The 23883-nt window shown below is 44.6% G+C and overlaps 2 protein-coding genes and 2 long non-coding RNA genes across 8 annotated transcripts in view; 2 read left to right on the top strand and 2 right to left on the bottom strand.

Annotated features, from left to right (window-relative positions):
- NACA (nascent polypeptide associated complex subunit alpha) overlaps positions 1-8668 on the bottom strand; it is a 495234-nt gene extending 486566 nt beyond the window's left edge. For all 4 annotated transcript variants that reach the window (XM_075852028.1, XM_075852052.1, XM_075852061.1 and 1 more), the window contains exon 1: positions 8665-8668. The gene's annotated coding sequence lies outside the window, so the exon portion shown is untranslated. The remainder of the gene's footprint in view (positions 1-8664) is intronic.
- Positions 1-19787, bottom strand: part of LOC142742384 (retinol dehydrogenase 7-like) — a 45167-nt gene extending 25380 nt beyond the window's left edge. The window contains exon 1 of one of the 2 annotated variants that reach the window (XM_075852079.1): positions 19708-19787. The gene's annotated coding sequence lies outside the window, so the exon portion shown is untranslated. Of the gene's footprint in view, positions 1-3951; positions 4056-19707 lie in introns of those variants that run through there. The other variant, XM_075852080.1, reaches the window with a different exon arrangement.
- On the top strand, positions 1483-16752 carry LOC142742386 (uncharacterized). Its single transcript, XR_012881368.1, has 3 exons — positions 1483-1607; positions 15153-15233; positions 16668-16752. It is a non-coding gene; the product is annotated as an uncharacterized LOC142742386 (long non-coding RNA).
- Positions 17758-20214, top strand: LOC142742385 (uncharacterized). Its single transcript, XR_012881367.1, has 3 exons — positions 17758-18174; positions 19017-19092; positions 19944-20214. It is a non-coding gene; the product is annotated as an uncharacterized LOC142742385 (long non-coding RNA).
- The last annotated feature ends 3669 nt before the right edge of the window (positions 20215-23883 follow it).

Below are 23883 nucleotides of genomic sequence, written 5' to 3'. Positions count from 1 at the left end.
GTTTCCACCTCCATGCTTGACAGTGGGGACGGTGTTCTTTGGGTCATAGGCAGCATTTCTCTTCCTCCAAAAACGGCGAGTTGAGTTAATGCCAAAGAGCTCAATATTAGTCTCATCTGACCACAGCACCTTCTCCCAATCACTCTCAGAATCATCCAGATGTTCATTTGCAAACTTCAGACGGGCCTGTACATGTGCCTTCATGAGCAGGGGGACCTTGCGGGCACTGCAGGATTTTAATCCATTACGGCGTAATGTGTTACCAATGGTTTTCTTGGTGACTGTGGTCCCCGCTGCCTTGAGATCATTAACAAGTCCCCCCCGTGTAGTTTTCAGCTGAGCTCTCACCTTCCTCAGGATTAAGGATACCCCACGAGGTGAGATTTTGCATGGAGCCCCAGATCGATGTCGATTGACAGTCATTTTGTATGTCTTCCATTTTCTTACTATTGCACCAACAGTTGTCTCCTTCTCACCCAGCATCTTACTTATGGTTTTGTAGCCCATTCCAGCCTTGTGCAGGTCTATGATCTTGTCCCTGACATCCTTAGAAAGCTCTTTGGTTTTGCCCATGTTGTAGAGGTTAGAGTCAGACTGATTCATTGAGTCTGTGGACAGGAGTCTTTTATACAGGTGACCATGTAAGACAGCTGTCTTTAATGCAGGCACCAAGTTGATTTGGAGCGTGTAACTGGTCTGGAGGAGGCTGAACTCTTAATGGTTGGCAGGGGATCAAATACTTATTTCTCTGTGCACAATGCAAATAAATATATATAATTTTGACAATGTGATTTTCCTTTTTTTTTTTTATATAATCTATCTCTCACAGGTAAAATTAACCTACCCTAAAAATTCTAGACTGTTCATGTCTTTGACAGTGGGCAAACTTACAAAATCAGCAAGGGATCAAATACTTATTTCCTCCACTGTATGTGGGACACTATATACAGGGGTGGGCTATATGTAGAGCACTATCTATAGGGGGAGCTATTTGTAGGGCACTATCTATAGGGGTGGGCTATATGTGGGACACTATATACAGGGGTGGGTTTCCTGTGGGGCACTAGCTACAGTGGGGCTATATATAGGGCACTGTCTACATGGGTGGGCTATATGAGGCACTATCTACAGAGTTGGGCTATATGTGGTGCACTATCTATAGGGTAAGCTATATGTAGGGCAGCACAGTTAGCACTATTGCCTTGCAGCTCTGGAGTCCATATGTGGGTACTATCTACAGAGGGCTGTATGTGGGGTAGTATCTACAGGGGCTTCATTGTAGGGCACTATCTAAAGGGGGATATCTACAGGGGGCATGGTGTGTGTGTGTGTGTGTGTGTGTGTGTGGGACACAGTCTATGGTACTATTATAATCATGGACACAGTATATGCCGCTATGATAGTTATTGGTGCAGTGTATGGTGCTTTATTATATTTAGAGGTGTTGAGAATTTTACCTTCGTTTATAGGTGCAAAAATGTTTTAAAAGCGAGAAGCTGAAGACACCTGAGCGAAAAACTGCAGAAATGGGTCGTGGCCGGGAGAAATCCATCATAGAGGTCTGGACCGGAGGGAGAAGAAAAGAACTAGAATCTGAGATGTCACCGGTGAGTCACTTAATATAAATGTTTATTCTGCCTCTAATCAGTACTGTAGTCACTGTATGATCTGCAGCGAGATGATGGATGGCATGATTTTTTTTTTTTTTGTGAAACAGCATCTCGCAGCATATCCTTACTATTGTTTGGGTCATGCTGGGAGCTGTAGTTTTATGCCATACAAACCTATACGGCAAGGGTTGCACTAAATTGAGCTGTATTTGTTCTGGTGTTGTATATATGTACTGAGCTTGGTTCTGGGGCTGTATACATGTACTGATCTTTCTTCCGGTATTGTATATATGTACTGAGCTTGATTCTAGTGCTGTATTTATGTACTGAGGTTGGTTCTGGTGCTGTATTTATGTATGAGCTTGGTTCTAGAGCTGTATTTATGTACTGAGCTTTGTTCTGGTGCTGTATATATGTACTGAGCTTGGTTCTAGTGCTGTATATATGAGCTTGGTTCTGGTGCAGTATATATGTCAGAGCTTGGTTTTAGTGCTGTATTTATGTACTGAGCTTGGTTGTGGTACTGTATATATGTATGAGCTTGGTTCTGGAGCTGTAATTATACAGGATATATTTATAACAAAATTGCAAGGAAAATGGAATTGTTCTTATTTCATTGTATATTTCATGGAAACCTGTCTGGTAGTTTTAACCCCTTGAACCGCCACCATGCGGTAATACATGACCTGACAATATTTCCAAATGTAGGTTTCTTTCAGATGCAGCAAAATATTTAAAATCCACTTTTAAAACGGGGCACACTATATGCTAATTACTCATTAAAGTGTCAAGGGGTGGTGCCGCTATCCTGAAGAGTCACATAGTCCTGCCTCCAAACCCACCTTTCCATGTTTGATTGACATCCCCCTGGCTAATACAACTTTCTCGGATGAGCCATTGCCTTGTGGCACTATATAAAAAGGGGGGCTGTGTGGCACTATACACAAGGGGGGCTGTGTGGCACTATACACAAGGGGGAGCTGTTTGGCACTATACACAAGGGGGAGCTTTGTGGCACTACACAAGGGGGAGCTGTGTGGCACTATACACAAGGGGGAGCTGTGTGGCACTATACACAAGGGGAAGCTGTGTGGCACTATACACAAAGGGGGAGCTGTGTGGCACTATACAGAAGTGGGAGCTGGGTGGCACTATACACAAGGGGGAGCTGTGTGGCACTATACACAAGGGGGAGCTGTGTGGCACTATCTACTAGGGAAGCTGTATGGCACTATTTACAAGGGGGAGGGCTGTGGCTCTATCTACAGGGGGTTGTGTGCGGTGCAATCTACAGGGGTCTGTGTGTGGCACCATCTACTCAGGGGGGCTGTGTGGCACAATATACAAGGGAAGGGGCTGTGTGTCACTATATACAGTGGGAGCTGTATAGGGCTATATACAGGGGGCCTTTATGGCGATATCTACAGGGGGGATGTATGGCACTATCTACAAGGGGGAGGTGGGGGCGCTATCTACAATTGGGGTGTGACTGTCTATAGGCGGGGCTGTATAGCACTGTCTACAGGGGGGCTGTATGGCACAGTCTACAGGGGGGCTGTATGGCACAGTCTACAGGGGGCACTATCTATAGGGGGTCAGCTTGTGGCACCTCGGGGGGGGGGCACAGTCAAGAGTTTGCTATGGGGCCCAGACTTTCCTAGTTACGCCCCGACTCCACCCCATACATAACCGATTATAGCTCCTAGTGAAAGGAGCAAAAGACCGCCGATCGACGAACTGTCTCGTGGATCAGCATTCTTTTTCACGGCCCTTGTTGGACTGAGTTAGAGGACCCTAGAGAAATGCATTAGTTAAAGGGGTTTCTGTGTTTCTTTTTTTGATAAATCTTGTAAGTGCATACAGTGCCCACAAGCACAGTATAATGTGCTCAGAGTGTCTACTAAAAGTATTAAAATAAATACTAACCTAGCCCCATTCCCATGACAAATGTGGAGATCTCTCTGCATGTCTCCTCCGGTCTGTGCTGTATGTGGTTTGGCGCAGGCAGGCGCAATGATATCACTGCATCGCGCTGCCTGAGCCAAACTGCTCTTTGAGGTTGCAGATACAGTTAAAAACTGGGACATATCGCTGACCTCCTGGGACAGCTAGACATCGCTGAGAAAATGAAACGGTCTGGCTGGATCTGGGATGGTTAAGATGCATGGAAATGTATATTATTACAATAGACCCTAGGCCGGGTAAGGATGCACTTTCTATATAGCACAGCCTTTCACATAAACACATTTACAGCAGTGTTATAGGAAATACAAAAAGAAATCTGAAGAATGTTTTAATGCTGCACAGAACACAGTATGAAAGAAAGAGTCTGTGTACTTACAAATTCCTGTCACGGCCATGTCGACTTCAAGAGGTCTCTGTACTGCCCTTAAAATGCCAGGATATCCCCTCAGCCAGCATGAGTTGGCAGCATGCCAATTGTGTAGAAAAAAGTAGCAAAGGGAGAATTTAGCAGTACACACAAGGAAGAGCACTGTAGAAATTTGATGTCATCATAAGAAAAGTTCACATGGTTTTCTCTTCGGGTACAACAGTTTTCAGTGCTCTAGTTCTCCCTGTTGAAGTTAAAAAGGAAAACAGCACGCAATGTCTGCCTGAATGTAGCCTAAGGGCCAGTTTTTTTAGGTGGAAACTGAATAGGAATCAGCGCCAAAAAACTACCGACACCGCCTCACATTGATTTCAGGAGTTTTTTTCCCGCAGCGGCTTTTAGCCGCTCGTGGTAAAAAAAAGCAGCATGCTCTAACTTGCCACGGTTCATATTCTGACCTCCCATTGAAGTAATTGAAGTCAATGGTAGGCAGATTAACCGTTTTTCGCAGTGTTTTTTTGCCCGCGGTGCTCAATTGCCGCAGAAGAAAAACGCTGCAAATATCAGAGCAAGAAAGTGCAGGCAGGTCAAAATCTGCCACAAAATTCCTGAAGGAATTTTGAGGCAGATTTTTCTGCCTGCGGTAAAACTCTGTGTGAACAGGGCGTTAAAATGAATGTCCAAGTTTGAAAAAAAATCTAAAATCGCAGGCCGGGTTCCCATGGGACGGATACGCTGTGTAAAAACCAGGCAGCGTATCCGACCTGGAACCCACAGTACATTCCGTCCGGAAAGTGGTGCATTTTTTTAGGACGGAATCTCTGCTGTAGAAAGCAGCAGTAAAAAACGCTCATACTTACGTAGGTCGCTGTTATGGCGAAACGTCCCTCCATCGCAGTCCGGTCCGGCCTCCCTGGATTACGCTGCAGCCCATATGACTGCTGAAGCCTATGATTGACTGCAGCGGCGGTCACATGGGATTACACGTCATCCCAGGAGGCTGGCCCTCTGACATCATCCAGGCCAGCCTCCTGGGATGACATATCATCCCATGTGACCTCCGCTGCAGCCTGTGATTGGCTGCAGCTGTCACATGGGATGCAACGTCATCCCTGGAGGCCAAACTGCAGGAAGGAGGAGAGCGTTCTGGGTAAGTATGATTTTTTTTATTTTCTGTAGTTTCGACTTTTGCGGTGAATACACCGCAAAATTCGCAACACTGGGATTTCTGTTGCGGGTTTTGCACTCCCATTGAATTCAATGAGGAAAACCCGCAATGGAAAATAAACAAAAACGCAGCATAATTTGACATGCTGCGGAATTAAATTCCGCACAGCAGGTGAATTTATTAAAGTTTACGCTGCGTTTTTTACCCGCAGCTTGGGCATGAGATTTTATGAATCTCATCCACTCTGCTCCTACTGTAAATGTTGCGGAATTTCCTTTTTTAGATACAGCTGTTCTGTATTCTATATACAGAGTAGCTGTATCGTGCGTTAAGTGACATGTTCAGTGTCAGCGGTTTCTGCGTGTCTGACACGCAGGATCCAACTGTTATCCATCACATCTAAGTTATGAACAGAGACAAGCAAGACCCGCTTTCACTGAACCCGTCAGTCCAGCAGACCTGATGGGAACAGATTTTAGTGAGTGATACAGCTGCTTCAAATACACATAAAAACACACACATTTCGGCTTCGTTCACACGAGCGCAAAAAATGGACCGTATTAATGTTTGTGTGCCATCAGTGTGTAAGGGTGTGATACTGCCCTTTTAAATTGAACTGTCTTCTCTGTGCATCTTTCATGTTGGTTGGTACTTTCATTCCATGTTATTAGCAGCCACTAGGTGTCACTGCAGGACCAGTGGCTTAAAGAGGCTCTGTCACCAGATTTTGCAACCCCTATCTGCTATTGCAGCAGATCGGCGCTGCAATGTAGATAAGAGTAACGTTTTTATTTTTTAAAAACGAGCATTTTTGGCCAAGTTATGACCCTTTTTGTATTTATGCAAATGAGGCTTGCTAAAGTCCAACTGGGCGTGTTTAAAGAGGCTCTGTCACCAGATTTTGCAACCCCTATCTGCTATTGCAGCAGATAGGCGCTGCAATGTAGATTACAGTAACGTTTTTATTTTTAAAAAACGAGCATTTTTGGCCAAGTTATGACCATTTTTGTAGTTATGCAAATGAGGCTTGCAAAAGTCCAAGTGGGTGTGTTTAAAAGTAAAAGTCCAAGTGGGCGTGTATTATGTGCGTACATCGGGGCGTTTTTAATACTTTCACTAGCTGGGCGCTCTGAAGAGAAGTATCATCCACTTCTCTTCATAACGCCCAGCTTCTGACAGTGCAGATCTGTTTGCAGGTAAGATCGACTTACCTGCAAACGCTGATGCTGCTGCAGAATCAACTGTAGCCTCTGGTGCCGATGTGGCCGTCACGATGCAGGACCTGTGAGTGACGTCACAGATCTGCACTGTCAGAAGCTGGGCGTTCTGAAGAGAAGAGGATGTTACTTCTCATCAGAGCGCCCAGCTAGTGAAAGTATTAAAAACGCCCCGATGTACGCACATAATACACGCCCACTTGGACTTTTACTTTTAAACACACCCACTTGGACTTTTGCAAGCCTCATTTGCATAACTACAAAAATGGTCATAACTTGGCCAAAAATGCTCGTTTTTTAAAAATAAAAACGTTACTGTAATCTACATTGCAGCGCCTATCTGCTGCAATAGCAGATAGGGGTTGCAAAATCTGGTGACAGAGCCTCTTTAAAGTAAAAGTCCAACTGGGCGTGTATTATGTGCGTACATCGGGGCGTTTTTAATTCTTTTACTAGCTGGGCGTTGGGAATGGGAGTGTATGATGCTGACGAATCAGCATCACCCACTTCTGTTCGTTAACGCCCAGCTTCTGGCAGTGCAGAGACACAGCGTGTTCTCGAGAGATCACGCTGTGTCGTCACTCACTTCCTGCCCCAGGTCCTGCATCGTGTCGGACGAGCGAGGACACATCGGCACCAGAGGCTACAGTTGATTCTGCAGCAGCATCGGCGTTTGCAGGTAAGTCGATGTAGCTACTTACCTGCAAACGCTGATGCTGCTGCAGAATCAACTGTAGCCTCTGGTGCCGATGTGGCCGACACGATGCAGGACCTGGGGCAGGAAGTGAGTGACGACACAGCGTGATCTCTCGAGAACACGTTGTGTCTGCACTGCCAGAAGCTGGGCGTTCTGAAGAGAAGTGGATGATACTTCTCGTCAGAACGCCCAGCTAGTAAAAGAAGTAAACACGCCCAGATGTAACACACACAATACACGCCCAGTTGTACTTTTACTGTAAACACGCCCAGTTGTACTTTAGAAAGCCTCATTTACATAAATATAAAAATGGCCATAACTTGGCCAAAAATTCTAGTTTTTAAAAATAAAAAAACGTTACTCTTATCTCCATTGCAGCGCCGATCTGCTGCAATAGGAGATAGGGGTTGCAAAATCTGGTGACAGAGCCTCTTTAAAGAGGCTCTGTCACCACATTATAAGTGCCCTATCTCCGATATAAGGAGATCAGCGCTGTAATGTAGGTGACAGTAATGCTTTTTATTTCGAAAAACTATCTATTTTAAACTACTTTATGAGCGATTTTTAGCTTTATGCTAATGAGTTTCTTAATGCCCAAGTGGGCGTGTTTTACTTTAGACCAAGTGGGCGTTTTACAGAGGAGTGTATGACGCTGACCAATCAGTGTCATGCACTTCTCTCCATTCATTTACACTGCACATAGCGATATAGTTATATCGTTATGTGCAGCCACATACACAAACACTAACATTACTGCAGTGTCCTGATAATGAATATATCTGTGAGATTCCAGCAAGGCAAGCGTTACAATGTAACCTGTCATTTCAAACGAGATTACGCTTGCCTTGCTGGAATCTCACAGAAAAGATTCAGAAGTGTCAGGATTCTGAATAAACATCACGTCCAGGCTGGTAGTGATGTATATTCATTATCAGGACACTGCAGTAATGTTAGTGTTTGTGTTTGTGGCTGCACATAACGATATAACTATATCGCTATGTGCAGTGTAAATGAATGGAGAGAAGTGCATGACACTGATTGGTACACTCCTCTGTAAAACGCCCACTTGGTCTAAAGTAAAACACGCCCACTTGGGCATTAAGAAACTCATTAGCATAAAGCTAAAAATCGCTCATAAAGTGGTTTAAAATAGATAGTTTTTCTAAATAAAAAGCATTACTGTCACCTACATTATAGCGCCCATCTCCTTATATAGGAGATAGGGCACTTATAATGCGGTGACAGAGCCTCTTTAAGATATAGAGCTGTTGGACAGGAAGTGCAGGACTGGGTGTGCTGTGCAAAAACACAGACGTGTGGAGAGAGGAGGCTCGGGGGAGGACGCTGAGAGGAGCCAGAACCAGGAGGAGTGGGGATTAGCACTGTAGTAGAGGATTGGTGAGAGAGATAAAGCCACCCCAATAGGAAAAAGCTGAACTGGAACAGGGAGAGGAGCCATGGAGCTGGCCAGCACCTCAGATAAGTGCCCTGTGTCACCTGGTGCCCACACTGTTAATGGCGGTCTGTGTGAGGTCTTATACTGCTGAGATATACTTCGTAGGACTGTGTGTTCTATTAATAGCCACAAAGATTAGTGTGATTTGAAGTGAAGGAGAGAGGGCTGTGATTGGACGGGTGCCTGTGTGAGGCTCAGAGCAGAAGATAAGTTAACACTGGGAATTGAAATTAGGGCTAGGAACAGCCTGGAAGTAGTGTTAACCCTGTGTTGTCTGCTGAGTCGCCCCCTCCAGAAGATCACTTGCAAGTGTGGCATATGTTGAATTAAAGCAGTGACTTGCTATTGAAGACTGTGTTAAAGGAAAATGGCGTGTCAAGGACCAGAGACACGTGAAACAAGAACGAATCCCCAGACACCAGCAACGGACCAACAGTGAGTACCGCATTCACCTTATAGTGGTAATTTCGCAGGGTAGTGGGTAGCTCCCACGTCGATCCGCGAAGGCACAGAGCGAACCAAATATCAACCTCCCGCCGCAGCCAAGGGTGACGGGGCATAGCCTCCAGTCTTGGGGAGTCCACGAAGGGTAGTGGGTAGCCCCACCGTGACCCGTGGAGGTGGCCTTGTAACCTGCCATACCAGGTTTATAGGGAGGTTGAGGCACAGCCACTAGGAGAAAGACCCTCTCGAGACCCACCCAACCGTAAAGCCGGAAGTTTGTCTGCACCCATAGCATCTAAGCCTTGTTGTATATATCCAGTGACGCAGAAAGTTGAAGTCAAAGTTGAAGTTATACTTGTTGTACTATAACCATTTAAGTAAACGCATTAGAAACAACTTCAAGTGGTGTCAGTGTTTATTTGCGGACCCCGCTACAAGTGTGCTTTCCAAGTGTGGCATACATCTTTCACGTTCATGATTCTCCTCTCCTGGGCGACGTGGTTTGCAAAAACGGACCAGAATAGAACATGCACTGAGTTTCACGCAACGGACACTTGCTGCATGGAAAATCACGCATGTCTGAATAGCCCCATTAAATTGCATAGGTCCGTGTGCGGTCAGTTATTTCAACGGCCAGCACACGGAGGCAGAACACGTTCATTTCAATGGGCCCTTAGGCTAAGTTCACACTTGCATTGTATAATCCATTATCCTGATCAGTTTTTAGATCCGAACAAGGCTAAAAACAGATCCGTTAAAAATCCTATTGAAATCAATCAGATTTTTAATTGTGTTCACGTCGGTTATGTTAGGCTGCGTTCACATCTACGTTGGGACTCGGTTCATGGGTTCCGGCGGACCTCTCCGTCAGGGGAGCCCATGAACAGAATTCAAATTGAAACAAACGGAAACCATAGGTGTAAGGGTTTTGTTTGTTTTGACGGAATCAATACCGTAGTGACTGCGCTATTCATTACGTCAAAACAAAAGGAACCCTTACACAACGGTGACAAACGGAAACCATTTGCATCGGATCCGTCACAATTGAAATCAATGGTGATGCAAACTGAAACCCATGGTTTCCGCTTGTTTCAGTCAGGGTTCCGTTCTGACGGAAAGCTCTGATGGAACGCCAGAACGGAGCCCTGACACAGATGTGAATGAAGCCTTATTAAATTATTTTTACTTTTTGAGATACGGCTGCTTTGTATTCAGTATACAGAGCAGCCATACCTAGCGCTGAGATCTGAATCTGTAAGTCATCCATTTTTTTGACAGACATAAAAGTGTAGGACTTCTTCTCGGATCCTTATTCTGATCTAAATATGAATCAGGCTAACGGATTATACAACGCAAGTATAAGCTTAGCCTAATTTGAAAAACAGCTTAAAAATATTGCGCGTATTTGACGTGTATTACATGGCTGTTATTTTCAGCCTCCAAATTACGCCGTGTGATTCCCGCGCTGCTGGATCGTTGGTGGTAGGTGAGGAAATGGCCAAACAGACCCCAAACAGACCCCTGTAGATAGTGAAACCCCTCTGCAGATAGCACCCCACCCTGTTGACAGCGCTACACCCCCCTCCCTGTAGATAGCTCTATTGGATCTCCCTCTAGAAATGGAATCCCCAGCCAGAGCGTTGCCGACAGTGACTTCAGGGGCTCCTCCAGCATCGGCAATGGGGAATCCGGTTCAGGAGGATCACCTGACGACACTGTCCATATATAGACAGGGAATTCAGGAGCCCCTCCAGCAGAGGCATCACCGGCCAGAGCGCCGGAAATGCTCTGGCTGGGGATTCCACTCCTAGAGGGAGCCCCAATGGAGTTATCTATAGGGGGGTGGCACGTGTGTGTGTGTGTGTGTGTGTGTGTGTGTGTGTCCTTCTATAAGGAGTGTGTGTGGCACTATCTAAAAAGGGGCTGCCCAATCTTGACTCTCTTGTGTCTGCCAAAACGCTGCTAACTGAGCATTTAGCGACACTTAGGGTATGTTCACACGACAGCGTCCGTAACGGCTGAAATTACGGGGATGTTTCCGCCTGAAAACATCCCCGTAATTTCAGCCGTAACGGCATGTGCAGGCGCTTGAACGCCGCGTCCATTACGGACGTAATTGGTGCTGCTATTCATTGGAGTCAATGAATAACGGCTCCAATTACGCCCAAAGAAGTGACAGGTCACTTCTTTGACACGGGCGTCTATTTACGCGCCGTCATTTGACAGCGGCGCGTAAATATACGCCTCGTGTGAACAGACAAACGTCTGCCCATTGCTTTCAATGGGCAGATGTTTGTCAACGCTATTGTGGCGCTATTTTCGGACGTAATTCGGGGCAAAAACGCCCGAATTACGTCCGTAATTAGTGCGTGTGAACATACCCTTAAACTGAAAAACTGGATTGTTAAAATGAGCACATGGAGTAAACTCAGAAATTTCTGGTAAGTTTAAACCTAACGCTATTCTTTATAGTAATGTAGTATTATTATAGTAATGCAGTATTATAGTAATGTAGTATTACTATAGTAATGTAATATTGTTATAGTAACGTAGTATTATAGTAATGTAATATTGTTATAGTAATGTAGTGTTATAGTAATATAGTATTGTTATACTAACGTAGTATTATAGTAATGTAGTATTGTTATAGTAATGTAGTGTTATAGTAATATAGTATTGTTATAGTAACGTAGTATTATAGTAATGTAGTATTGTTATAGTAATGTAATGTAGTATTATAGTAATGTAATGTAGTATTATAGTAATGTAGTATTATTATAGTAATGTAGTATTGTTAGGCTATGTTCACACGGGGTATTTTGCCGAGTTTTTTGACGCGGAAACCGCGTCACAAAACTCGGCAAAAACGGCCCGAGAACGCCTCCCATTGATTTCAATGGGAGGCGTCGGCGTCTTTTTCCCGCGAGCAGTAAAACTGCCTCGCGGGAAAAAGAAGCGACATGCCCTATCTTCGGGCGCTTCCGCCTCCGACCTCCCATTGACGTCAATGGGAGGCAGGAGAAAGCGTATTTCTCGCTGTTTTATGCCCGCGGCGCTCAATGGCCGCGGGCGAAAAACGGCGCGATAATTGCCGCGAAAATCGGCGTGCAGGGAGAGGAATATCTGCCTCAAAGTTCCAAACGGAATTTTGAGGCAGATATTCCTCCCCCAAAATACTCCGTGTGAACATAGCCTTATAGTTATGTAGTATAATTATAGTAATGTAGTATTATTATGGTAATGTCATATTATTATAGTAATGTAGTATTATAGTAATATAGTATTGTTCTAGTAGTTCAAATAACAAATTGAATAACAGTAATTTTTGATTGTATGAAATTTGAAAGTAATGCGACCTTTCAACTTCACATTTTTTCTATGTCCGGCCCATTTACCTGGTAGAGTTTGAGACCCCTGGCCTAAACTATACCTCCTCGTGACTCCGATTTTACACAGTAACACATGGAGTTTTTCTTCTCATAATTTTTATGGCATTCTTCATCACATTCCATATTAGAAAAAAAAATGTTTTTTTATTTTTTATTAAAGGAGCAGTCACATGTCGCTACAATGTCCAATAGGAAAAATATTCTGCAAATAAGACACATTCCACAGATCCTTGCATTGCAGAATATTTTCCCCATAGGCTTAAATTGTAAAAACAAATACGCTGCGGAAATACAATGAGAGTACACCACGTGTGACTGCACCCTAATAGCTGAACAAGCTATATTAGGCTTAGTTCTAAGGCTGGGATACCACAGGGATTTTTACTGCAGTTTTGTCGCAATTTTCATGTGCTTCTTAATGGCAAACCCCATGTAAAAACCAAATGTGTTTTACTGCTAATTGCTCTAGTATTGCAATGCGGTTTTTGGATGTGCGGTTATTACATGTGAAGCATATTATAACCATGTGCTTCAGCTGTAAAAGCCGCACGGGCGAAAACAGGGCCAGCTCCAGGTTTATGTGGGCCCTTGGGCGACACAGACTTAGTAGGCGCCTTTGCGGGGGAACTCACGGTGGCAGTAAAATGGCAGAAAACGTCACTTTGTGCCCCCATATAGATGATAGGTCCTGTTTATGCCTCCATATAGAAGTTAGGACCCCATATAGAAGTTAGGCCCCCAGTTTGTACAACCCATCAATTTTGCGCTGTCCGGGCGGCCCGTTGCATGTCCCGTACTCCCTGTGTCAACTGTATTTGCATCCGCAGGACGCAGATACAGTTAAACCCAATGCTGAAGCAGGGAACAGTCAAATCCCTGGTTCAGCATTAGTACAGAGGACTCTCCGGGCACATCGCTACTTTAAGCGCTGAGCCCGGGGAAGCCCTTGACATTACTGTCCATATACGGACAGTGATGTCAGTGGCTCTTCCATAGTGGAATCCCCTGCCAGAACATTGCCAATGCTCTGGCAGGTAATTCTGCTCCTAGGAGGAATCCTTGATGTCACGGTCCATATATGGACTGTGATGTACCGTGATGTTAGCGGCTCCTCCTGTAGCGGAATCCCCTGCAAGACCGTTGCCGACGCTATGGCCAGGGATTCCGCTCCTAGAGGGAATTCCTGACGTCACTGTCCATATATTGACAGTGACGTCAGTGGCTCCTCCTGGAGTGGAATCTGGCTGGGGATTCTGCCTCTAGAGGGAGTCCCAAAGGATACAGGGGGGGGGGATTGCTATCTACAGAAGAGGGGTGGCACTATCGTTAAGGGGGTGTGGCACTATCTATATGTGCACTGTGGCATTATCTACATGGGCACTGTGGCACTATGTGAGCATTGAAACTTTATATGTGGGCACTGGCACTAGGGGCAGCTAAGGGGGCATTATACTGTATGGGGGAAGCTACAGGCGCATTATACTGTATGGGGGCAGCTATTTGGTCATACTGTATGGTGGCAGCTATGGGGGCATTATACTGTGGGGGGCAGCTATTTGGCATTATACTGTGTGGGAGGCACTAGGGGAGCATGATACTGTGTGGGCTGAAGTGGGTGTGTATGGGTGGGGATAGGGTGGAATTAGAGAGGCGTGGCTTAACGGTTGTTCCTCTTTGCGATACTTGAAAGCTGGGAGGTATGTATCTGCACTGTATATGCTTTTTTGCAAAAAATAATGCTATAATATCGGACAGAAGGGAACACTTCAATAGGGTTTGGACACCTTGTCTTTCCTCTGTACATCATCTTAGCTTTCATTACTATATATACTAAATATTACTTAATTTCCCCCAGCACCAGGGGAAATTAATCATTGCACCGTAGAGCCCATTGAAAACAATGGACTGTCTGCGTTAAGCAGGACACAGGGTTTTCCTAGTACTTGAAAAATCCTGTCTGAGCAGTACAAGATTTAGTTAATAGATAAATTATTTCTGCTGCCACCAGGGGAGCTCAATGCACAGGAATTCAGTTCAATTGGAGCTGTTTAAATCCCCATGCAGTGAGCTCCCTCTAGTGGCAACTGCAGGCAGACTATATACTTTATTTTGTTAAGGCCCTTTTACACTCATTCCCGATAATTGTCATGTGTAATCAGGGCAACGATCAGCCGATGAACGAGCATGCTTATTGAATCGTTTTAAATGGCCAAAATATTATCGTTGTTGGCTGCCGACATGATAAAAACGTATGGGGACGAGCAATCGGAGTAACAAGCGCTCATCCCCATACTAGCCCTTTGTGATTTGTGTGATTTGTATTTGTGTAGAGGGTCTGTTTGTAATGGTTTAGGGGATATGTATTTATTTAGGGTTTGATGTAGGGGTGCACTATTTGGGATAGTGGGCATGTCCTATATAAATAGGCGAGGCATGAGACCAATTTTGCACCTGGCGCTTTGCATGTGGCTGTGTGAGTAATGTTACAAAATCTCCCTGATGTCCCATCGCAAAAGTTGGCAAGAATGAAGTAAGGTAAGATGTCCCTCCATGACTTGCTTGATGTGTAGGCCGCTATGACGTGTTATTGTTCTGCAAGCTGAAGAACAAGAATATAAAAAGTTGATTTCTACCTCATAACCACATCTTATTTCAGTTCAGATCATATTTGTCCTACAGTTGTTGCAGTTCTCAATGATGGAAGTGTCCACAAATTTTGTGAGCCAGGGTAACCATCACCTGCACAGATCCTTTCTAGAGAAAATTAGCGGCTATTTACTGAAGGCAGCAATACACAATAGCTTTCCGGAGAGTGAACTCCTTTTCTGTGTTTTAACAGTCACACAGTTGCCTCTATGGTCATGGTGGGCCAAGATTTTTCCCAAGCAGGCGGAATTTAGTGACCCTGCAGCTTATCAAGGTCAGTGAAATCGGTTAAGTGGATAATGGGAATAATGTAAAATGTTTTGACCACCCACACCCTCCCGTCTCAAGTGCCCAAGGACTTTTGGGAAGATATAACCGTAAGGACCTGGACACACACAGCGTAAACACTGCAGATTTTCCACAATGGATTTCATTGAGGAAAATACACCGCGTAGTAGCAGAGTGGATGAGATTTGAAAAAAATCTTATCCACACATACAGCAGAGAAAACGTTCATAAATAGACCTATGGTGCGTTTTTTTAATCTGCAGCATGTCAACTTATGCTGCAGAGTCACTGCTCTCCTGTTGCAGGATTTCCGCATTGAATTCAATGGGGAGGTACAGTAAAACCCGCAACAAATGGGCAAATATTGAATTTTTTTGCGTTGGAAAAGCTGCAATTCCGCAATTATTTTTTATACACTTTTTTTTATATTTAGAAAAATGTATCCCCTTTTTTTTGTCCATCCCGGGGGGTTATTTATTTGTGGTCTTTGTATTTTTGTGAATTGGTATAAGAAAAAACAAATAATAAAAATGTTCATACTTGTCATAGCGTCGCGATCCTCTATTCTGAGCGCAGCCCGGCCTCCTGAGATGACATTTCATCCCATGTGACTGCTGCAGCCAAACACAGGCTGCAGCGGTCACATGGACTGCACTTGGACTAAACTTTTTTTTCTAGCAGTATTTCCGCAGCAGAGATTCTGCCCGAAAAACTGCACCACAATTTAGTGCGCTTTTTCTGTTGGAATTCCCTGCGGCTTCCAGGACGGATATGCTGTGTACTTTTACACAGCGTATCCGCCCTATGTGCATTTACCCTATACATGCACTTAGAACATTTCTACGCACAAGGCTTCGTGGCATTGGAAGGAAACTGCATCAGAAGCTGGACATTTGGCTGAATTATAAATGTATCTGCTGAAAACACAATAAAAGGGAAAGGTGCCTAGGTAGCCTACATTCCTGCTTCTCTGTGAAATAGGACGTATAGCTCAACATAAATTCTCACTGGCTGATAACTTGTGGTAAAAGGCACTGCAAATGGATCTTTGCTTGTTGCTTTTAGTTGGAGACAATGGGCATGGTATGATTTTTTCGTTGCCACTGGAGTTGGGTTAAAATATATATGTAAATATATATATTTCTTTTCCATAATCCCTTTTGGGTGAATTCACACGCAGCAGACTTTGCTGCAAATGAAAATCCGTTATCCATGCACCCAGGGCCGATGTGGGCTCTCGGATGACAGAGCCTTAGTGGGCCCCTTTGTTGGTCAACTTGAGCGGCGGCAGTATAAAGGCAGAAGCTAGAGACAGTTAACATGAAAACATTTTATTCAGAAACATTGTAAAAACGTGATCTTTGAAAAACACTAGTGCAAAACATTAGTAATTTTTTTGTGCGTTTGTGTTTTTTTACAGGTTCGGTTGTCGCACTTCGTCGGATTCGAGGACTACTTTGAGGACTGTTTTTATTCTCACTAAAATAGTTAACAAGGGTTGTGTGTGTTTTTTTTTAATTTCAAAGTAATTTTTAAAGTATTTTTTCTATATCCTTGTATTTCTTTAAACTTTATTACTACCGCCTTATAAATGGCCGCTGGCTAATTGACAGCATCCATTACTGAGACGAGGCTTAATGTTAGCCAGTGAAAAGCTAACAATAGCCCCTATTATTACCCCGGTACCCACCACCACCAGGTTTGCCGGGAAGAGCAGAGTACGATCCAGTACCCGACCATCTGTAGAGATGGTCGGGTATTGGGGCAGCCGGAGGCTGGTACTATTAGGCTGGTAATTCTAGGCTGCTGCTATGTTGTACCTGGCTGGTTATGAAAAATTGGGGGGGAAACGTTGTTTTTTCCAATTTATTTAAAAATAATTAAAAAAAAGATGTGGGGTCCCCCCCATTTTTCATAACCAGCCAGATACAACATAGCAGCAGCAGGCGGGGTGGGAAGGGTCACAGTTTTTGGCCTTTCCCAGCCCAATAGTACCAGATTGCGGCCACCAAAATACCCGACCATCACTACAGATTGTCGGGTACTGGATTGTCCCTGCCTCCCCAGGTGGCGGTGTGTACCGGGGTAATAATGGAGCTAGTGTTTGCCTCTGCATCGGCTAACATTAAGCCCTGCCTTAGTAATGGACGGTATCAATCTAACAACAGCCATTACCAAAGCGGTAGTAATACAAAGACATAGAAAAAATATTTTATTGAAATGAAAAAAGCCGTCATCGATGTTAGACCATGTATGTATCTAAGCCTACCACAAGTTAGGCTTAGATACAGGGCCCCAGCAGACAGTAATCTTATATTGTATAAGATTATGGTCTGCTGGGGCACTGTATCTAAGCCTATTATCTGGTAGGCTTAGATACAGGGCCCATCAGAAAGGATCATACATGGGCCATGTATCTAAGAATACCATGTGGTAGGCTTAGATACAGGGCCCAGCAGACCAGATCACACCATGATGTGAACCCTAATGTAGGGGTTTGATTGGGGCCGTAAATTAATTTAGGGGTCTGGTTGGGGGCTGAAGTTTTGTAGGGGTCTAATTGGGAGTCTAAATTAATTTAGGGGTCTGGTCGGGGGTCTAAATTAAGGTATGGGTCTATTTGAGGGTATAAATTAATTTAGGGGTCTGAATGGGGGTTTTAATTCATTTAGGAGTCTGGTCGGAGGACTAAATTAATATGGGAGTCTGATTGGGAATGTAAGTTAATTTAGGGGTCTGAATTAGTTTCGGAATCTGGATGGGTATCTGAATTAATTTAAGGATCTGGTCAGGGGTATAAATTCATTTTGTATCTGGTGTCTATGCAGGTTACGTGTGGGACGTGCGAAGAGGATGTGAAGAAGACAAGGCGGTGAAAGATCGTTGAGTCTGCAGGAGCCAGAAGCAGCAGCCTGCACTGCAACTTGGTGAGTGACTCTGCTGTGTAAAAGCAGCAGCATTAGTGCATTGCTTTTATGTTGCCCCCATCCACCTGTCACCCACCTGCCCCTCCACAGAGCCAGAGCCCCTGTCACGATGCATATCCCCCTGGCCCTGATCCCGCCCCTGTCACTTTCTGCAGTCTTAGGCGCCACGCACACAGACGTAACTTTGATCTGCAATTACAGAATGCAAAGTACGTACCCATTCATTTCTATTGCTTATGGACACCTTCCTGTATATTTACGGGAAGGTGTCCGGGCCGTAGAAAGGCTCCACAAATAATAGGACGTCCTAATTTTTAATTTTACGGACCGTGCTTCCACACTTTATAATGGGAGCATGGTCCGCAAATGCAGGTGACTGTCTGCAGCAGGCCGTAGCCCCCTGCCCACAGATACCCTGCCTCCTAGTCTCTCCTCCTTGTTCCCAGACAGAGCCCCTGCCCTGCCCCTTTAAAGAACCGCCAGCTTGCGTCTCACCCCAGTACCCTTCTCACCATTTCCCGTTGACAACCCCCCCACTGGTAATTAGGGGGGCCCCGCTGCTTTGACTTTATGGGGCCCATAGATTTCTGATGTGTGTGTATGTATATATATATATATCTCAACCCAACTGCTTTGGCAAGTAGAGACTCATACCATGCCCATTGTAGGTTCAGTCTCCTACTGAAAGCGACAAGGAAAGATCCAAAGCGCCTCCCTTGCAAACGGTCATTTGCAGTGCCTTTTACCGCAAGTAACCTGCTGCATGTGACTGCACCCTTTCTTGAGTTTTTACTTTTAAATAGCTTTTCAATGTTGCTCCTTTCTTGTCTTTTCTTTTATAGGGTTACAGATCAGGTTTCTTTGCTCCACCACAACTTCTAGTACAGGTCTGCAATTCATCACTTGCACAGAGAGGAGGTACCACACTTTTTTTTTTTTAAAGAAATATTTTTTTATATGCAATTTGTCAGCGCCAAATGTGCAGAATCTGGTTTAAGAAGAGGAAGGGATTGATTGATATGAAAGGAAGTGTATGCTGGGCTGGGAAGGGAAGAACTGGGAAGGAGGTGGGCAGTTAAAGAGAGGAGTACCCAGATCCATCCCATTATTATGTTCAGAGCTGCAGCCAGAGCTGATTCAGTATAATCTATAATTTCTGACCTATATCACGTTATGGCGTCCACGTTCTGACATCAGGATGCGCCACTTGTACAGATATGCTCAATGCGAATGCACTTTAGTTTGATTAACGTCATTATAAATTAAAAATCTTCCAATTAGCTGTTAATATACATTTAAGAATTTGGCTAATTCAGAAGCCACGTGTATCATAAAATAAAAGATAATAAATCTTTTTACCAGACAGAGAAAAGTAGAAAATCTATGTTAATAGATACTACATTTAGTAGTGGACTGCACTGAGAATTACATGATTTGTCTATGGCTTGTCCTTCTAAACAACCTATGTGCAAAATTAAAGTTAGCAATGCAGTGGATTGTAGAGAATTTTGAGGGACTCTTTCTTTACTTTACCTCTCAAAAGACAGCCAAAGGGAGGAATTGATGTGAAGCTACACTCAGTAAGCAGGAACTGTGTCACATAATAGGAGACAAATGTCACAGGTTGTGTTTGCGAGCCATGGACTTTATGACTATTATCAGATCCCCCTCCTTCTATGTATGAAAAGATAAGGAGTGAAGGCGGCATAGCCAATGCAAGAATGGAGCACAATGTGACTTTCAGTTATCGAGTAACCAATCTTCTCCAGTGCACAGGACAGGTGAAAGGCTAAGAGGCGTACACTACAAACAGACAGGAAGAAAGCTGTCAGGAAGAATCCGCCACACTGGAAGCAAAAGCCTAGTAGTGTAAAAACATGGATGACACAGCACATGGCAGTGCTCCCCCTACAGGAAACATGCTGTGCTGTTGTTCAACAGAGTTTGATAGAATTCATTAGTCCTCTTCTTACTATTTCTGATTTCAAGGAGTATTCGCACACACAGTCTATGACGCAAGTTAGTCTAAGACAGAAATAATTAAAGGAATTGTCTACCCCTTTAATTATTTTAAGATGTATTATTGAATTATTGTACTACTTTTCAATAGAGGTTGCACACTATCATTTAAATTAGTTTCTGCAATAGTATATTTTTAATTTATCGAAAAGCATTAAAATGGTTGTCGCATCACATACATTAGTATGGAAATCTCCGCTAAAAAGCTGTCTCTGCCGGGGGTAAGGTGCAGCCAGCCAGATATTTCCAAATTATAACAAATTATAACCTAGGCTTCACATGGAGGCGCCTATGACCATACAGGTGTTTCCCCTGAGCTACTTCATGTACCATGGGACCCAATCCAATGAGGTAACAGCGCAACTTTATCAAAAGCACCCCTGGAATAATGAAATAAGTATGTTAATGCGAAATCAAGATTATACAGAAGTACAATCTTCTCAAGGTGTGTTTTTGGTAAAATAATGTCTGGGAAATTATGTACTTTCACAGTTGCATATAAAAAGATCGATATTTAACTCAGAAGGCCATGATCCTAAAGGTGCCCTCCAAAGTGTCATGCCTTGCTCAGCCGGGCATTGTGGAATCTCCTCCCGGCATCCAGTAATATAATGAAGGTGACTGAATGCGTGGAGGCCGGAGGAGATCTTGGGGGTGGAAAATTCACCTGGTCTTGCAGCACTTGCCACACAAATTTTAATGTCAGTAGTGCCTGGAAGTCCCCATAGGTGCCTATGTCAATCGCAAAATACTTCAGGATCAGGACCACAGAAAAGTAGTAGTTTAGGTAGTGCGATCCTGAATGCAGTGGCTGCTACACACGTACTGTATGTGCTTACCATCGGCGGCGCCTATACAGTTGGGGAAATTGGCCACAGATTGAAAGCCTGCTGCAAACAAATCTCCTGGGTCATAATATGCATCGCAATGGGCTGCAAATACTGCCAGATCACATAGTACGTGTTCCTCACAATCCCAGAGATTTACCAGCCTGGAACTAGAATTGCAGGGATGTATAACTCTCCACAGTAACTAAAAATCTGAAGGAGAAAAAAAATAAATAATTAGTACAAGCGTAAATTTGCCTGCCTCTGTTGACCAATCATAAAAATCTGGAAGAAACCAGAACTAAAAGTTCTGTACACCTTTGGGGTAATTTAAAAAAAAAAAAAAGAAAATCATTTATTAATTGATTTCAATAACTTTTGTATTGTGTTTTTGTTAAAAAAAAATATATATATTCTATGTATTACACATTTAAGCCGCAGACAGCTTGGATGACAGCGGCTTCTGTGTGCTCATGAGCTCAGTTCCTATCTAGTCTATGTAAAATCCCCTATAAAGACAAGGGGGCACTCCCTCCATCTTCTCCCTCCAGAAAAAAAAGAATCAGTCTACAGAGGTGACAAGCCTTCTTTAACATAAGAAATGTGAATCTGTGGAATATGTATATAATCTATATAACAATTTTCTAAAACAAAAATATTAGTGCCTACGTCAATATAGAGAATTCATGTTTGAATATTATTCCCGTATTTTTCTGACTATAAGATGCAGTTTTTAGCAAGAATAAATCTTGCTAAAAAGTCCCTGTGGCTTGAAGTTGGCAGTTGAGGGACCCGGCAGCGCCCCCTGACCGCTTCTTACTTAACCCCTTCCTGACACATGATGTGCCAGCACAACATGGAGCAGGGAGGGGATGATGTTTGGAGCGGGCTCACGCACTGAGCTCGCTCCATACACTGCGGGTGTCCGCTGTGTTTTAAAGCTGACACACTACTTTAACGGCCAGGAACAGTGATGGAGCTGTTCCTGGCCGTTTAACTAGTTAAATGCCATGGTCAATAGCGACCGCTGCATTTATAGGGGGTCTTCCCATAAATGTCAGATAGATGCGGGTCCCACCTGTAGGACCCACACCTATCTCTAGAACGGGGCCCCCTAAACCTTGTTCTAGCTTACTCGCTCTGCTGTCTCCCGGCCACTTCCTGGTTAGGTGGTCGGGAGTTACGGAAACAGCCGAGTGCTCGCTGAGCTACGCTGTTTCTGTAACTCCCATAGAAGTGAATGGGAGTTATGTTAACAGCGTAGCACCGCGAGCTACGCTGTTTCCGGAACTCTGTAGCTCCGAAAACAGCGTAGATGGTCGAGTTACGGAAACAGCGTAACTCGCTAAGCTATGCTGTTTCCGTAACTCCCATAGAACAGAATAGTAGTTACGGAAACAGCGTAGCATGCTACGCTGCTTTTTTAACTGCCATTCACTACTATGGGAGTTATGGAAACAGCGTAGCTCAGCGAGTTATGCTGTTTCCGCAACTCATCCATGTATTGCAGTGTATTGTACCAGTGATCTAATGATCGCTGGTTCAAGTCCCCTAAGGTAACTAATAAAATGTGTAAAAAAAAAAAAAGGTAGATACATTTTTAAGAGTGTAAAAAAATATTAACCCCCTAGGCGCACCACAACGCAACTGTACGTCCAGGTGGCCAGTGTCTTAGCGCACATTGACGTACAGTTACTGCGCAGTTTCTGGTGCACACTGTCGGCGATAGTGTGCACTGGGAGGCCAGCTGTCCCTGACAACTGACACTCCACTGTATGCCGATCAGTGGCTTATTCTGCTGATTTCGGCAATTAACCCCTTAATTGCGGTGATCGATTGCAATCGCCACAATTTAGGGGTTTCTAGCACATCGGCAGACCTCACAATGAAATCATGAGGTTTGCAGATGGCTAGCATGGCAACCGGAGGCCAAGTAATGGCCTCCGTGTCTGCCATGTACGGAAGCCTATCAGGACCAGCCTCCTGATAGACTTCCTGTCAGAGTCACAGGACGTCACTGCCCTTTCGTGATGCACACTGTCGGCGACAGTGTCTGTGACAGTGTGCATCGGGAACCTGGATGTCAGCTGTCCCTGACAGCTGACACTCCACTGTTGCCGATCAGCGGCTTATTGCCGCTGATTTCGGCAATTAACCCGTTTAAATGCAGAGCTCGATTGCGATCTTCGCATGTAGGGGGTTTGTAGCACATCAGCAGCCCCCAGTGGCATAGCTATAGGGGTCGCAGCGGTCGCAATTGCGACCGGGCCCCGAAGCAGGGGGCCCACAGCCCCCCGCACCACATCAATAAAAAGTTACTTTAGTAACTCAGGCCGCGGGCCCCTGTTACTATAGTAACAGACTGTACTTACCTTCCTGGTTCCGGATCGCAGCGGAGGTCCTGACGTCAAGCGCTGTGCGCAGCGCATGACGTCACAACGCTATGCACCGCGCACAATATCGAGAGGACAGGACCTCCGCCGCGGCTGAAGAGGAAGGTAAGATTAGTAGCCCTGACTGCTAAAGCTGACTGGCGGGGTCCGACTCCCGGGACCCGCCAATCAGCTGTTTTGAAGGGGCCGCAGCACTCGTACAAGAGCTGCTTCCTCTTCATTCCGGTCACACTGTGAATCGGTGTCGGCGATTCACAGTGTGAGTGAGTAAGTGAAATGAAGGGGAAGCAGCTCTCGTACGAGTGCTGCGACCCCTTCAAAGCAGCTGATTGGCGGGTCCCGGGAGTCGGTCCCCGACACATCAGCTATTGATGGCCTATCCTGAGGATAGGCCATCAATGTTTAGGGACTGGACAACCCCATTAAGCCTACGATGTAGCAGGCTTACAGGGCCCATGAGACAGGATCAC

Source organism: Rhinoderma darwinii, chromosome 2, assembly GCF_050947455.1.
Source record: "Rhinoderma darwinii isolate aRhiDar2 chromosome 2, aRhiDar2.hap1, whole genome shotgun sequence".
In the NCBI taxonomy this organism is placed as follows: Eukaryota; Metazoa; Chordata; class Amphibia; order Anura; family Rhinodermatidae; genus Rhinoderma; species Rhinoderma darwinii.
This window is presented reverse-complemented; position numbering and strand designations above follow the sequence as displayed.